Below are 16,180 nucleotides of genomic sequence, written 5' to 3'. Positions count from 1 at the left end.
TCAATACATAAAACCTTTAAAGTTTACACCTGAAGGCAGATCTAACTTTCAGACTCACTCCAGTGGGCATATTGCAGTGACTCACTGGCCTCCTTCGGAGTTTTCAACTAATTCAGTCTCTTTATTTTGCAGATGAGGAGACTGAGGCCCAAGGAAGTGACGCCACTGGGTTAAGGTCCCAGAGCAGGTCAGAACCAGACCTGGGATCGGAAACGGCTTCTGACTGCCCTCTCCTAAGGATCGCTTTCCTGACAGAAGAGGTGTGCGCTCAGCGCACTGTCCTCGCCCCGTCAGCGCAGAGACCCTACGGTAGGGGGCAGGGATAGAGCGCTCTTGCTCTTGCCATGGCTTCAGAACCTCTCCCTCCTCTTCCTCCTTGCTCCTGTTATTCACCGACCTCCTGCCGAGAGTGCTGGCAACTCAGGCCCCGCCTGACCGTCCAGGTGACCTCTGCCTGTCCGTGGTGGTGCCCGGTGACCTCTGCCTGTCCGTGGTGGTGCCCGGTGACCTCTGCCTGTCCGTGGTGGTGCCCGGTGACCTGTGCTTGTCGGTGGTGTCACAGGGAAGCTGAGTGCCCAGTGGGCACAGAGGGAGGGAGTGGGATGTGTATGAACCTGAGTCATCACCTGTGATATCAAAGCCACCATACGAGGCCCTGGCCGGTTGGCTCAGCGGTAGAGCGTCGGCCTGGTGTGCGGGGGACCCGGGTTCGATTCCCGACCAGGGCACATAGGAGAAGCGCCCATTTGCTTCTCCACCCCCCCTCCTTCCTCTCTGTCTCTCTCTTCCCCTCCTGCAGCCGAGGCTCCATTGGAGCAAGGATGGCCCGGGCGCTGGGGATGGCTCCTTGGCCTCTGCCCCAGGCACTAGAGTGGCTCTGGTCTCGGCAGAGCGACGCCCCGGAGGGGCAGAGCATCGCTCCCTGGTGGGCAGAGCGTCGCCCCTGATGGGCGTGCTGGGTGGATCCCGGTCCGGCGCATGCGGGAGTCTGTCTGACTGCCTCTCCCCGTTTCCAGCTTCAGAAAAATACAAAAAAAAAAAAAAAAAAAAAAAAGCCACCATACGATATTTTTTAAGACAAAACCACAAAGCACAACTATCAGGTGCAACTTACAAGTTAGACATTATTATGAGTGATGAGAGATTCCGCTTACCAGGCTCGAAAGACATTGATTTTTAGCCGCACTCCAGTTAACCCAGAATCTTAACTCACACTTCTTCAAGAAGGTTAAGATTTGACTGTAGCACTTACTCAGGTTGAGAGATTTTATTTTCTCGACATGGCCTCAGTGACTCCTCCCCTCCTGCAGCAGCACTTGTGACCGGGAGGCGGGAGGGCCCCTGTTCCTCCCCCGTGACCCTGGGTCGGTGTTTGACCTGGCTCCCCCATCAGTAAGGCAGAAGTGAGGCCGTGTGACTTCCACGCTACGTCTCAGAAAGGGTACAGGCGCTTCCTGGCTTTTCTCCTTGGGACACTTGCTCTGCGGAAGGACCCGTGGCAGTGCCCCCAGGAGCCCCCGCCAGCAGCCTCCCAGCGTGGGCGCGTGGGCGACAGCAGGCTCTGCCTCTCTCCTTTTCTCTCTCTGTGGCAGAGGCCCGACGCTGGAGCAGAGGCGTGCTGCCAGCACTGTCCCTGGTCCAGGTCACAACCCAGGGAACCTGTGCACAGGACAAGTGCTGCTTCCTGCCACTCGGCCGGGGGTCGTTTGTTACGTAGCCTGCTTACTGGAATTCTGAGTGTGCTCATTCACCAGCACTAGCTGTGCAGTTTTAGGACAGAGCGTAAGCAGTGAGGGACTTTTGGGATAACTAGCCTTCTGTTTTTTAAATAACGGCTTCTTCAAGGAAATCTGCGTACCGTGAACTGCGTCCTGTTGCAGTGTCCAGGTCAGTAGCTGGTTTCCAGTATGTTCCCAGTTGTGCTTCCAGAACATTTTCATCATCCCAAGTGGTCGTCAGGCTCCTCGTCCGATTCGCTCACGGTCGGATGAGAAGGAAAGATCAGGGTGACCGTCCGTCATGTCAAGCCGTGGTGCCCTGTGTCGAGAGAGGACCCTGTAGGCAGGCACCAGGCCAGGTGTGAGGGTTGAACGTGGCGGCTGACAGGTGGAGCTGGATTGGGCTGCAGCGTCTCTGAGCTGTGCTCTGTGCACTGGGGTTCCTGTCGGGTCTTCCATAAGCAGTGAGCTTTAAACTGGGCTTTCCCGGAAGAGGTAACCACAGAGGGTTTCAGGGACAGAGACCGCACTGCTCACGGGTGTCTCTGGGCAGGTCTCCCTGTTGGGTGAGAAGGGAGCAGGGTCACAGTCGATGATCCCTCCCCCTCCCCCCGCCGCACACACACGTCCTGTGCTCCTGTCCGCCTTCGGGCGCCTGCTGGTCATTTCCACACCCCTGAAGGCACGGCTCAAAGGGGAAGGGGCCACTAGCAGTGCAGACTGGGGGTCAGCATACTTTTTCCCTGTAAACGTGTTAGGCTCTGCAGGTCCTTCTTGTGTCTCCGCTGCGGTAGACAGTGTGTACACCAGGGAGCGTGCCGCGTTCCGGGCAAATCAGTCACAGCACGGTGGGCTGGCCTTTGCCTGGTGCTGGCCCAGGGGATCCGCCTGCCTGGCCTTGGGTCCTGCCTATCTCCTCCTCAGGCTCCGAGGCAGCTAGGGCATTATCATCGTGCTTAGCCTCTCCCTCCCCTGGAGGCTTCGTGAGGGCGGGAAGCACGTTTCTCATGGTTAGATCTTGGCCCCATAGTAACAGGAACCCAGTAAATGGCTGAATGATTTTTTGGGGCCTGAAAATGTGGGAGGGCCATCGCAGGTTTGGGAATGGTTGACAAAAACGACAGAGAAGGAGTAGGCTGGTGGGCAGATCTAGTAGCACTGGGGTCTCATTGCTCAGTCGGCAGGTGGCAAAGATGGGGAACCCCAGAACAGGGACAACAAGAGAGGAAGGCAGTCCTTAGAAGTCTCTTCTTGGCCCAGGACCAGTGGGTTGCCCCACTTAGGTGAGAGAATTAAATTACCTTTCTCAAGAGAGAACCTCATCAAGAGTCTCAGAAGTAGCCTTTCAGGTAGAGACACAGGCTGCTTTCAGGTCTTGGGACATTGATTTTTTTCTGGATGTGAGGGGTCATGTGACCTAGAAGCACTACCTACGTAATCAGATCTCTAACACAGGTGCCTCCACGTCTGGCCCTTGCATTCCCTGAGTCGTTTGGAGGAGCTGACCCCCCCAAGGAAAAGCCGGCCCATTCCTTGTGCACCCCCCCCCCCCCACATCCAGATCATGGAGCATTCACTAATCTGTGGCAAACGAACAGGCACTGGTATCGGAAACCTGGGACAAACTGAAGCAGAACTCAGCAGTAAAGCCTCATTATACATGTTCTCTGGCTTAGCACAGCAGCTTTCAACCGGTGTGCAGTAAGGATTTTTAAAACAGGTAATACCTGACAATTTAGTCAGGGACACTGACCTCTTTTCCCTTAGATCGTCAAATAAAAAAATGACAAAAGCCAGCAACACAACAGTAGCCATCTGGTGTGAATGGATCAATATTATACCTGTTTTTATTTTATTTTAGAGAAATCCAGTGCTGGAGAGAGATTAGAAGCATCAACTCATAGTTGCATCACTTTGTAGTTGTTCACTAATTGCTTTCTCATTTGTGCCTTGACTGGTGGGATCAGGCTGAGCCAGTGACCCGTTGCTCAAGCCAGCAAACCTTGGAGTCACATCGATGACCCTGTTGTGCTCAAGCTGGATGACCCCGCTCTCAAGCTGGCGACCTTGGGGTTTTGGGCCTGGGACCTCTGCGTCCCAGGTCGACGCTCTATCCACTGCGTCACCATTGGTCAGGCATACTTTTTTTTTTTTTAATATAATTTTTGTTGTGCTGCCGAGTTTTAGTAATTAGTTTGCGTAGGGCATGAGATGAAAAAGGTTGACACTTGCTGGCTTAGAAGAATAAAAATGAACTGAAGGAAGACAGTATCTTGACTTGTCAAAAAAAAAAAAAGATAAAAAGTAACAAGTTTTCACACACGGTTGCAGAATGCCGTTTCCCAAGCACATCATGAATTACTAGGGTTGCTTTGCAGGGGTGTTTGGACCAGACTGGAGTAAGCCCCCCTCTTCCGTGCTCCCCTGGCAGCTTGCATGCGGCCTTGGGGCGTCTCCGTCATGGGGTGACATTTGTTCCTGAATGACTACCCTGTCACATTGAAACCGTGTCCTTGAGCGCAGCAGATGGGCTTGATACAGCTTGCAGAGAAAAAGGGGGAGGGTGGGGCTTGGTTTCGTGGCCCCACGAGGAAATAGATGCCTATCCAGTATTCTCGGCTGTAGGAGACAGACTGTGAGGTGTGAAAACCTCAAGAAGTAGTCCTGTTCGGTCTCCCTCCGCGGCCCTCTGTGTAGCTGAAACCCAGTCCCTGGGCGCAGAGGAAGTGTCAGAGCCCAGGCCGGCTGGGCTCCTGTCCAGCTCGGCCGGCCGTGTGCATGTGGCTTGGCCTCCTCTCTTGTTGGCGGGGGGCTGCCCGCCACACCTCGGGATGGTCCTCCTGCAGCCCCTGCCGTGTGGCTTGTTGCCCAGGGTACTGGAGCCTTTCTTAACTTACAACCAGCACTCGGAACCCACAGTTCCTAGGACATGGTTTCCCTGTTTTTTCATTCTGCCTGGGACTTTGAAAATGGCTCCTCGTGCCAGTGGATGGTTTGATCACCGTCGTTAGGAGTGGAACGGCTCATCTACCTTCACATCTGCCCATCTAAAAGTTCTGGTTATCATGTTAGTTTTGAACAAGGGCATCTATTATGAGTTGTTGAAAAACAGCTCTTGGTATCACCTTTAATACAGATATTCCTAAAGTATAATTTATGCCTGGAAGTGAACTGCTGAAGAGGTTTAGTTTGTTGCTTGGAAAAGGAATGTGAGAACACAGACATCATTTAAAATTTTTTTTTCTGTTTATTGATTTTTAGAAAGAGAGGAAGGGAGAAAGGGAAACATCAGTTCGCTGCTCCACTTTTTTATGCATTCATTGGTTGATTCTTGTATGTGCCCCAGCTGGGGATTGAACCTACAACCTCAGCATGTCCATGCTCCAACCAACTGAGCTACCTGGCCACAGTCAAGAAAAGTGTTTTTTGTTGTTGTTGTTGGTTTTTAACAAATACATATTCTAAGCTCTGGGCCAACAACTTATTTAATTAATTATCAAGCACTAATTATCGATATAATATACTTATTTTATAGATATACTTCTATGTACTCTAATATCCTCATGCTTGATCTATATATTTGTGTGTGTGTGTGTATATATACTAATTAATATCAAGCTGAAATACAGCAGAAAGTTTAATACCCTAGAATTGTAATGGAATTCTTTTCCCTTATATAACTTATAAAATGAATTACTGAATTGATGTTCAATACTGAGCCACTTTTTAAACATTTGAATAAAATTTTTTTTGTTAATGGTACCGGGGTGACCTTGGTTAATAAGATCATCTAGGATTTCAAGTGTACAATTCCATAATGCATCATCTGTATAGTGGACCCCTCTACCCTTTCCTCCCCCCACTCCCCTTCCCCCTGGTGACCACCGTGCTGTTGTCTGTGTCCATCAGTGTTTGTTTGTTTGTTGCTTTCTGTTTTCTATCCCACGTATGAGTGAAATCATACAGTTCTTGACTTTTTTGGTCTGACTTATTTTGCTTAGTTAGCATAATAGTCTGAACAAGGTCCATCCGTGTTGTTGCAAATGGCACTATTTTACCCTTTCTTATGGCTGAGTAGTGTTCCATTGTATATATTACTACATCTTTTGGGTTTTTTTCTATTGATTTGACAGAGAGAGAGAAAAGGAGGGGGAGAGAGGGAGAAAGAGAAGCATCAACTCATTGTTCCACTTAGTTGTTTCATTCAGTTGTGCGCTCAGTGGTTGCTTCTCGCACATGCCTTGACCTGGATCAAACCTGTGACCTCAGCGTGTCAGGGTGAGGACGCCCCATGCCCTGAGCCATCTGCCCAGGGGCGTACACATCTTCTTTAGCTACTCAACTCTCAGAGACACTTGGGTTATTTCCCTGTCGTGGCTACTGTGAATAGTGCTGCAGTGAACATAGGGGTGCATCTATCTTTACAAATAAATGTTTTTGAGTTTTCGGGTAGATACCCAGAAGAGGGATTGCTGAGCCGTATGTTAGATAACTCTATTTTTAATTTTTTGAGGAAGCTCTGTACGGTTTTCCATAGTGGCTGCACCAGTTTACATTCCCACCAGCAGTGGATGAGGGTTCCTTTTTCTCCACAGCCTCTCCAGCACTTGTTATTACCTGTCTGGTTGATAACAGCCAATCTAACAGGTGTGAGGTGGTATCTCACTGTGGTTTAGATTTACATTTCCCTGATAGCTAGTCAAGTCGAGCATGTTTTCATTTATCCGTTGGCCATGTGTCTGTCTCGGGAGAAGTGTCAGTTCAGGTCTTCTGCCCATTTTATAATTGGATTATTTGGGGGTTTTTATTGCTAAGTTGTATGGGTTCTTTATATATTTTGGATGTTAACTGCTTAATGGAGGTATCATGTGCAAATACCTTCTCACATTCCATGGTTGCTTTATTTTGTTTTTGTTTTGATGGTTTATTTTCTGTGTAGAGGCTTTTTAGTTTTATTTTTGGTGGTTTTTTTTTAATCAACGAAGCTTTTTAGTTTAATACAGTTCCATTCATTTATTTTTGCTTTTATGTCCCTTGCCTTTGAAGTCAAATCCATAAAATTGTCTCTGAGACCAAGGTCCATGAGTTCAGTGCCCATGTTTTCTTCTGGGAAATACATTGTTTCTCATCTTCTATTTCGGTCATTGAGTTAATTTGTGTGGGTAGTGACAAACAGCAGTCCAGTTTCTTTTTTTTTTTTTTGCTTAGCACTTGTTTGTTTGTTTTTTTTACTGTGCTTTCCTGTGTTTATAATTTTAAAGTCTGAAAACTGCAGAAATAGTTCATTTCTACCGATTCTCCGGGTTGTGGCTTGAACGTCCTCTCTCAGGGAGGCCTTGATAAATGGCGTGTCATGCGTGCACATGCCCTTACTGTGCCTGGCCCTCTCGTCACCAGCCACCTCTCTGAGGAGGGTGCCTGGCCTGTGCCCACGCCCTGGCACTGCGGCTGCTTGGCCGCGGCTCTCGGTGTGCTGGGACTCGCCTTGCCCACTGGGCCCGGCCACGGCGAGGCTAGTGTCCACAGTGGGCCCTTCCTCCTTTGTTATTCCCCAGGTTCTTTTTCGTGCAAGTGAACAAAGTTGTGTTGCAAATTTAAACAGCTCATTCTAATTGTAGTGCAGAGATTTTTTTTTTTTTTCTGAAGCTGGAAACGGGGAGAGACAGACTCCCACATGCGCCCAACCGGGATCCACCCGGCACGCCCACCAGGGGGCGATGCTCTGCCCACCCGGGGCGTCGCTCTGTTGCGACCAGAGCCACTCTAGCGCCTGGGGCAGAGGCCAAGGAGCCATCCCCAGCGCCCGGGCCATCTTTGCTCCAATGGAGCCTCGGCTGCGGGAGGGGAAGAGAGAGACAGAGAGGAAGGAGAGGGGGAGGGGTGGAGAAGCAGATGGGTGCTTCTCCTGTGTGCCCTGGCCGGGAATCGAACCCAGGACTTCTGCACTCCAGGCTGACACTCTACCACTGAGCCAACCGGCCAGGGCTGTAGTGTAGAGATTTTTGAGGAGAATGAGGTCATTTGAGAAACTGATAAAACCTGCCTCGTTACTTTTGTGTGTGTGAGAGAGGGACAGATAGGGACAGACAGGAAGGAAGAGAGATGAGAAGCATCGATTCCTCGTAGCGGCAGCTTAGTTGTTCAGTGATTGCTTTCTCATATGTGCCTTGACCGAGGGGCTACAGCAGAGCGAGTGACTCCTTGCTCAAGCCAGCACTTTGAACTCAAGCCAGCGACCATGGGGTCACATCTGTGACCCCACATTCAAGTCGGCGACCTCAGGGTTTTGAACCTGGGTCCTCCGCATCCCAGTCCAACGCTCTACCCACTGCGCTATCGCCTGGTCAGGCTTGCCTTGTTACTTTTGATAGTTCAATTTATAGGAAATTCTCTTTCATAACAGGCACCAGTTTGGGGGAAGGTTGCAGTCGTTCGGAATATACTTATCCGGTACTTGTGAGAGTGGACAGAGATGGACCCTGAGGTCAGACAAGCCTAGCTTTGGCCCCAAATGCCTGGACCATCTGGGACAAGCTGAGTGCTGGGTGCAAGCCATGATGCGGGCACTGTGGGGATGACGGTGCCCATGCTCTGCCCCCCCTGGGCACTTCTGGCTTGTTGAGTCTATCCTGGGATCGTGAGTAGCTAGCTCTGCTCTAACCTAAAAATAAAGATTTCTCATTTTTTTGCAGTAGAAAATATTACTAAAATTACCATTGTACTCCTATAAGAAATGTTGACAGTAGAATATTTTAGTTCAAAATACTGATCAATTTCTGAGCCCTGGCTGGGTAGCTCAGTTGGTTAAAGTGTCATCCTGAAACACCAAGTTCGCGGGTTCGATCCCCGCTCAGGGCACATACAAGAATCAACCAATGAATGCATAAATAAGTGGAACAACAAACTGATATTTCTCTCTCTCCCCCCCCCCCCTTTCCTCTCTCTCTCTATAATCCAGGGGTAGTCAAGCTTTTTATACCTACCGCCTACTTTTGTATCTCTGTTATTAGTAAAATTTTCTAACCACCCACTGGTTCCACAGTAATGGTGATTTATAAAGTAGGGAAGTAACTCTATAAAATTTATAAAGCAGAGTTACAGCAAGTTAAAGCATATAATAATAATTACTTACCAAGTACTTTATGTCGGATTTTCGCTACGTTTGGCAGAATAAATCTTTATAAAACAACTTACTATAGTTAAATCTTTTTATTTATACTTTGGTTGCTCCGCTACCACCCACCATGAAAGCTGGAACGCCCACTAGTGGGCGGTAGGGACCAGGATGACTACCACTGATATAATCAACCAATAAATATTTTTAGAATATTGATTAATATGGGGGGAAAACTGAGATTTAATATTGTTGTGTTACACATCTCTGTTTCAATTCACTGAGTAAATGGCAATGAATTATAACTATATTAAGCAAAAGTCAACATTGCAAACTATAGTTTATTTGAAAGATTGATTAGATAGACATTTAGCTGCACCTTGTGCAGCTCTCATTAGAATAACCTGATTGTTAGGGCTCTATGTGGGGAGCTCTGTGCTGATGGGTCTGGCAGTTTTACCAGTGGGGTCACCCTTGAGTGGGAAGTACAGTAGATTTATTCTAGAGGGTTTATGTAACATGAAGAATAGTAAATTCAAGGAGGTCCTAGAAATATTACCCTAGATATCTTTTTTTTTTTTTAATTTTTCTTTTATTAATTTTTAGAGAGGAGAGAGAATGAGAGAGAGAGAAGGGGGAGGGAGGAGCAGGAAGCATCAACTCCCATATGTGCCTTGACCAGGCAAGTCCAGGATTTCGAACCGGCTACCTCAGCATTCCAGGTCGATGCTTTTTCCACTGCGCCACCACAGGTCAGGCTACCCTAGATATCTTAAATGTTCAACACAACTTGACCTAACTGTGGAAATATATCCAACACTGTACTTTAGGACGAGAGTAAGCCTCTGTGTAGTGGGTTTGATTGGGATTTCGGGTGAATAAGACTTGAGAGAAACCTGTCCCCATGCCAAAGACCGTCACCATCATGGTGCCGCCTTGACCACGGCTTCCTTCACCCGAGAATACTAGTCTTCACCATTGCCCAGTAGCACGAGGTGGTCCGTCCACTCTTTAACCAGTTGTTTCCCTCTTCCTGATTAGATCTGCTTTGATAGTGCTTTGCAAATGTAAACCAAATCATTCTAGTCCATTTTCATATTACAGTAGCTAGAAAACTAAGCAAATTCTTACTTAAATGCTGCGAAAAAAAATGTCACCTGGCCCTGGCCGGTTGGCTCAGCGGTAGAGCGTCGACCTGGCGTGCGGGGGACCCGGGTTTGATTCCCGGCCAGGGCACATAGGAGAAGCGCCCATTTGCTTCTCCATCTCCCCCCCCCCCCCCCCGCTCCTTCCTCTCTGTCTCTCTCTTCCCCTCCCGCAGCCAAAGCTCCATTGGAGCAAAGATGGCCTGGGCACTGGGGATGGTTCCTTGGCCTCTGCCCCAGGCACTGGAGTGGCTCTGGTCACAGCAGAGCGACCCCCCGGAGGGGCAGAGCATCGCCCCCTGGTGGGCAGAGCATCACCCCCTGGTGGGCGTGCCGGGTGGATCCCGGTTGGGCGCATGCGGAAGTCTGTCTGTCTCTCCCCGTTTCCAGCTTCAGAAAAATACAAAAAAAAAAAAATGTCACCTGGCCAGGATGTCCAAGTGGCCTGTGAAGGCAGCAGTGGCCTTCCTGGTCCAGTGGAAGGAAGGTGGGGGCCCCCCGTGGTGCACCCGTTGGGAAGGCAGTGTTAGTCTCGTTAGTCCTGGACGGCAGTGCTGAAACTCAAAACAATGAGAAAAGGTGCTTTGTTGTTAAAAAGAGACAAATGTACCTGTTTGGCATTATGGATGTTCGGGGAATTTTGAGGCGGGTGTTTTGCCTCTTGATAAGGAATTGGATGACTGCCCAGGATTTGAACGCACAGGTGTCAGAGACACGGAGAAACCTGTGGCCAAGTCTCCATGGGGCACACTGGCCCCCGCAACCCAGATTTCAGTCCTGGCGACTCAGACTGTGGGCAGGTCGCAGAACGTCATTGTGTCTTAGTTCCTCAGCAGTCCCGGGAGAGACGTGGGCCATGGGGTAAGCTTCTAGAGATAATCTGAGATGTGGACGGCTAGTCTGGCCTTACAGCGTCCACCGTGGTTGGTGCACACAGGGTCAGAGGTCACGAGCGGGCCTTTGCTAATGCCGTCACTGCCTGGTAACAGACAGCGTTGTTGAGGAGTTGTTGGGTCTTTGTGCTCCTGTCTCCTCATCTGTAATGGGGGACGGGGAAGGTGTTTATAGAATCGTGAGGAATAAACGACCGACCGTAGGAATGAGTTAATAGTAACGATGACTAATGCATATTGAATGCACACCGTGGTGGGGGCCCTTGTGTGGAATGCACACTGTGGTGTGGGCCCTTGTATCGCATGCATACCGTAGTGGGGGCCCTTCTGAGTGCTGAGGATGTGGACCTGAAGAAGACACGTTTCTGTCTTCGAAAGCACACAGTCAGGCGAGGGAGAAGAGAAGCGAGGCCAGTACAGCTTGTGATGTTAACGATCGGCGCCCCCGGAGAGGAAACGGGGTTGGAGGAGGGCCCCTTTCTCTGGGAGGGGAAGGGTAGTGGGAAGATGCTTAGGGGGGTTTAGCTCCCCCCAGAAAGCAAGTGTCTGCCGCGTGTGCCTGGGATAAGTCGAGCGTGGCGCCTGCCCTGAAGCTTAGTGAGAAGCCATGAGGTTAGTGTAAGTGGTAGATGTCAGGAATGGAGTCTTGAGGCTGACGTGTTCGACTGGACAGTGGGGGGTGTAGGAGAGGGGCAGGGAGCAGTTTCAGGCCCCCCTCCTGATGAGGGAGCAGGTCTTGGCCTGCTGAGCCAAGGTGGGAGGGGCGAGCCCTGGCCCAAGCCAGGTCAGAGGGCAGACCAGGGAGGGGAGGGGAGTGGGGTGCTTCGTGACTTTGAACGGCATCTGATTGTTAAATTAATTTGAATATCATGAGTTCTGGAGTGTTTCTTCATAAAAGTAATAATAATTTAATTTTATAGTCTTTGTTACTCCGCTAAACTGAAATCCATAAAATTTTTAATTAACCACCCCCCCTTTTTTTTTGGTCATGACATCATTTGAAAGCACGTTCCTGCACCTGTGGCTTAGAGAGTGAAAGGAGCAGTGTAGAGAACATGTGGAAGTCAGCTTCTGTGTAGACGTTCATTCTCTTTTTTTTGTATTTTTCTTAAGTGAGAAGTGGGGAGGCAGAGAGATGGACTCCCGCATGCGCCCGACCGGGATCCACCTGGCATGCCCACCAGGGGGCGATGCTCTGCCCATCTGTGCCATTGCTCCATTGCAACCGGAGCTATTCTAGTGCCTGAGGTGGAGGCCATGGAGCCATCCTCAGTGCCCGGGCCAACTTTGCTCCAATGGAGCCTTGGCTGCGGGAGGGGAAGAGAGAGACAGAGAGGAAGGAGAGGGGGAGGGGTGGAGAAGCAGATGGGCGCCTCTCCTTTGTACCCCAACCGGGAATCGAAACTAGGACTTCCACACACTGGGCCGACGCTCTACCACTGAGCCAACTGGCCAGGGCCTAGACATTCATTCTCTTATTCCCTGTGGAGGAGCCGGGCCTCTGCTTGGCTGGCGCCTTCCTGACACCTTTATTGGAGTGGCAGCTGGGACAGCTTATTAGGAGATGGGCTGGCTGATTTCAGAAGGATGGGACGCCTACAAAATCAGGAAAGGAAGTCTGTTGGTTGATTTGCTTCCACTGAACCATCATGTCCAGAGAGTGGGCGCACATGTTCACCAACCACTGAATTGACTGGGTAGCAGGTGCTGCGTGGTGGCTGCGGCATACCTCATGTTGTGACCACAGCTCCCAATGTGCGTGATTACCGGGCAGAGATGTTGTACAGTCACTCTTCGAGGCACATACTTAGTAATTATAAGAAAGCTGTTCCGCTCTTATAGGACTTCCCTGTCTACAAAGTGGGCATGTGGGAACTGTGGGATCTGGTACCTGTAAGACCTGTTTGTTCCGAGTAGAGTTAGAGATTTGTGTATCACATTGAAGCCTTTCTGTTTCTGATATCCCTGAGAAAGGAAATGTTGAGTTTGCTAGTTCTGATAAACTGTGGTAGTTACAATGTGTTAGTGTGATTCTGCTCACTGGGAAGTTTGTCTGAAGTCTTCCATTTCCACCACCAGACTCACTCTGCCAGGACTAGGGAGAGGGGACCAAGGCAGTTAGTGTCTCAGGTGCAAAATTTAAGGGGACACCAAAAAGCTCAGTAATTGAGATTAATACAATTTTAATGAAGTATCTTTAAGAAAATCAAATTTGATGCAAAAAAAAAAATCTGTGATGAAAAATATCAAATTTTAAGTAAAGACAGGATCAGTATGAATGATTTTTCCTTTTTCCTTAGCTGTAATATAGCTCAACTTGGCACTGTTACTGATACTGCCTTTATTTCAGTTTTTGGTGTGTTTTTTTTTTAAGTGAGAGGAGGGGAGAGAGACTCCTACATGTGCCTTGACCAGGATCCATCTGGAAATCCCCTTCTGGGGCCGATGCTTGAATCAATTGAGCTATCCTCAGTGCCTGAGGCTGATGCTCAAACCAGTTGAGCCAGTAGCTGCGAGAGGGGAAGAGAGAGAGAAGGGGGAGGGGTGGAGAAGTAGATGGTCGCTTCTCATGTGCGCCCTGACCAGGGATTGAACCCGGTACGTCCACAGGCCAGGCTGACAGCTCTCTCCACTGAGCAAACTGGCCAGGGCCTCAGATATTTTAAAAGTGATTTTATTATTTTAGAGAGCAGAAAGAGAGAGAGAGAGAGAGAGAGAGAGAGAGAGTAAAGCAGGGGGCGGGGGAAGAGCAGGAAGCAGCAATTCATAGTTGCTTCTTGTATGTGCCTTGCAGGGTTTTGAACCAGGGGCCTCAGCATTCCAGGTCAATGCTTTACTATTTCAGATTTTAATATTTTGTTTCTCATGGATTTTTTTTTTTTGCATTCATTTTGATTTTATCTATTACTGAGTTTTTTGCACTCCTTTCAAATTTGTTCTTGAGACAAGTGCTTCCCTCACCTCGCACCCTATGCCCACCTGACTCCCATCTGAAACAACTTGAAAAACAGACAAAAATATATGAAACAACAGTTTGCAGACATTGGTCAGCATATAGGTTGGGCCCAAGTTCCCTGAAATAAGGGGAACAGGTGGAAGGAGCCCTACAGTTATTCCGGCTCAGTTCATAGAGCAGGGTCCACAAACTTGTTCTGTCATGGGCTGGAGAGTAAGTATCTTAGGCTTTGCAGACCACGTGGTCTTAGCGACACGACTCAACTCTCGGCCTTTGTCTTTGACTGTTTTCACACCGAGTGTTTCAACGAGTGGGTATAGATATGTTCCAGTGAAAGCGTATTTATGGAAACAGGCAGTAGGTTCGATTTGCCCCTCAGGCTGTAGTGTGCCGACCCTGGCCGTGTTCTGCCTCACGGGGCAGGAGGGAGAAGCCAAACGAGCCCACAGACCGTACGGAAGTGACAGAACAGAGATCAGAATTTGGGGGAGGACAAGGCAGCTGCAATGGGAGGGCTAAAGTAGAGGCGAGGCGGGAGCCACGCAGAGAACTAACTAGACCCCTAGAGACTGGCTGAGCACTGGTGTGCACTGCACAAGAGGAGACGGCGCAAAGCCAGGACAGGGACCTTCAGAAAGGAGTAGGCTGAACAATTTGTGGCTGTCGCGCAGGGCTGAGAGCGCTCACCCCGCGGGCGGTGTCGGAGAGAGCCCCGCGGGCAGTGTTTACACCTCCGTTAGTGGGGGTGCAGGGCAGCCTTTCCTCACGTGGCGCAGGGCTGAGAGCGCTCACCCCGCGGGCAGTGTCGGAGAGAGCCCCGTCAGGCTGTGTTTACACCTCCGTTAGTGGGGGTGCAGGGCAGCCTTTCCTCACGTGGAGCATCACGTGGGGATTAATTATCCCCTAGATAATCTCTCTACGGGGCTGCCCAACTGAGTCCCAGTAGCTTAACCGCAGCCCCAGGAGAAAGAAAAGCCCTAACTATAGTTAAAAGGATACAATAAAATCTAACATTCAACAATGTGATAGTGAGTTTTCAGTGTCTAGCATCTCATAAAAATGACCAGGAATGCAGAGAAGCAAGAAAATGTGATGTAAACCAGAAGGAATATCAGTCAATAGAAACAGACCCCAAAATGGCCCTGGCCGGTTGGCTCAGCGGTAGAGCGTCGGCCTGGCGTGCGGGGGACCTGGGTTCGATTTCCGGCCAGGGCACACAGGAGAAGCGCCCATTTGCTTCTCCACCCCCACCCCCTCCTTCCTCTCTGTCTCTCTCTTCCCCTCCCGCAGCCAAGGCTCCATTGGAGCAAAGATGGCCCAGGCGCTGGGGATGGCTCCTTGGCCTCTGCCCCAGGCGCTAGAGTGGCTCTGGTCATGGCAGAGCGACGCCCCGGAGGGGCAGAGCATCACCCCCTGGTGGGCAGAGCGTCGCCCCATGGTGGGCGTGCCGGGTGGATCCCCGTCGGGCGCATGCGGGAGTCTGTCTGACTGTCTCTCCCCGTTTCCAGCTTCAGAAAAATACAAAAAAAAAAAAGAAACAGACCCCAAAATAACAGAGATGCTGGGATTCGCTGACAGAGACATTAAATTAACTTATGAACAGGCTGCATGTGTTCAAGAATGTAAAGGAAAATGAGCAGTGAATGAAACGAGAGATATAAAAAAAAGACTGAAATAGAACATCAGAGATAAAAAAATATATATAATAACTGAACAATGCAGCCGGAAGATTAACAGCGAATTAACACTACAGAGGAAAAGATTGGTGAACATCAGACATAGCAATAGCAACTATCCAAATTGCAGTGCAGAGGAGAAAGTGAACACAATCACAAAGCACTAGTGACCTTTGAGTAGAAACGAACCGTTAACTGCAGTTCCAGAGTAAGCGGAGGGAATGGGGAAAGTAATTGAAGAAATAATGACTAAAATGTCCAAATTTGATGAAAACTATAAACCACGAGGCACAAAAACTCTTTATTAGAGTAATCAAAGAAAACCATACCAAGGGTAGCACATAATTCAATTGCTGAGGAACCAGTGATAAAGAGAAAAAAAATCTTAAAAAGCAGCGAAAGAAAAGACATCACAGAAGAAAAAAGACACAATGACAGCAACTTCCAGTGAGAACTTGTGCCAGCCAGAAGACAACAGAATGACATTTTAAATTTTATTTTCTTCTTTGTTCTTTAAACGAGGAGAGACAGGCAGACAGACAGGAAGGGAGAGAGATGAGAAGCATCAACTCATAGTTGCGGCACTTTAGTTGTTCATTGATTGCTTTCTCATACGTGCCTTGACCGGGGGGCTCCAGCCGAGCTAATGGCCCCTTCCTTGCTCAAGCCAGCGACCAT

The 16,180-nt window shown here is 49.3% G+C and overlaps 2 protein-coding genes across 6 annotated transcripts in view; both read left to right on the top strand.

Annotated features, from left to right (window-relative positions):
- AMN (amnion associated transmembrane protein) overlaps positions 1-16,180 on the top strand; it is a 145,178-nt gene that overhangs the window by 54,640 nt on the left and 74,358 nt on the right. The gene's annotated exons all lie outside the window — the stretch shown is intronic.
- TRAF3 (TNF receptor associated factor 3) overlaps positions 1-16,180 on the top strand; it is a 128,671-nt gene that overhangs the window by 54,652 nt on the left and 57,839 nt on the right. For 3 of the 5 annotated variants that reach the window (XM_066343942.1, XM_066343943.1, XM_066343944.1), the window contains exon 2: positions 133-309. The exons of 1 other annotated variant lie outside the window; for it this stretch is intronic. The gene's annotated coding sequence lies outside the window, so the exon portion shown is untranslated. The remainder of the gene's footprint in view (positions 1-132; positions 310-16,180) is intronic. One more of the 5 variants, XM_066343945.1, reaches the window with a different exon arrangement.

This window comes from Saccopteryx leptura, chromosome 6, assembly GCF_036850995.1.
Source record: "Saccopteryx leptura isolate mSacLep1 chromosome 6, mSacLep1_pri_phased_curated, whole genome shotgun sequence".
NCBI lineage: Eukaryota > Metazoa > Chordata > Mammalia > Chiroptera > Emballonuridae > Saccopteryx > Saccopteryx leptura.
This window is presented reverse-complemented; position numbering and strand designations above follow the sequence as displayed.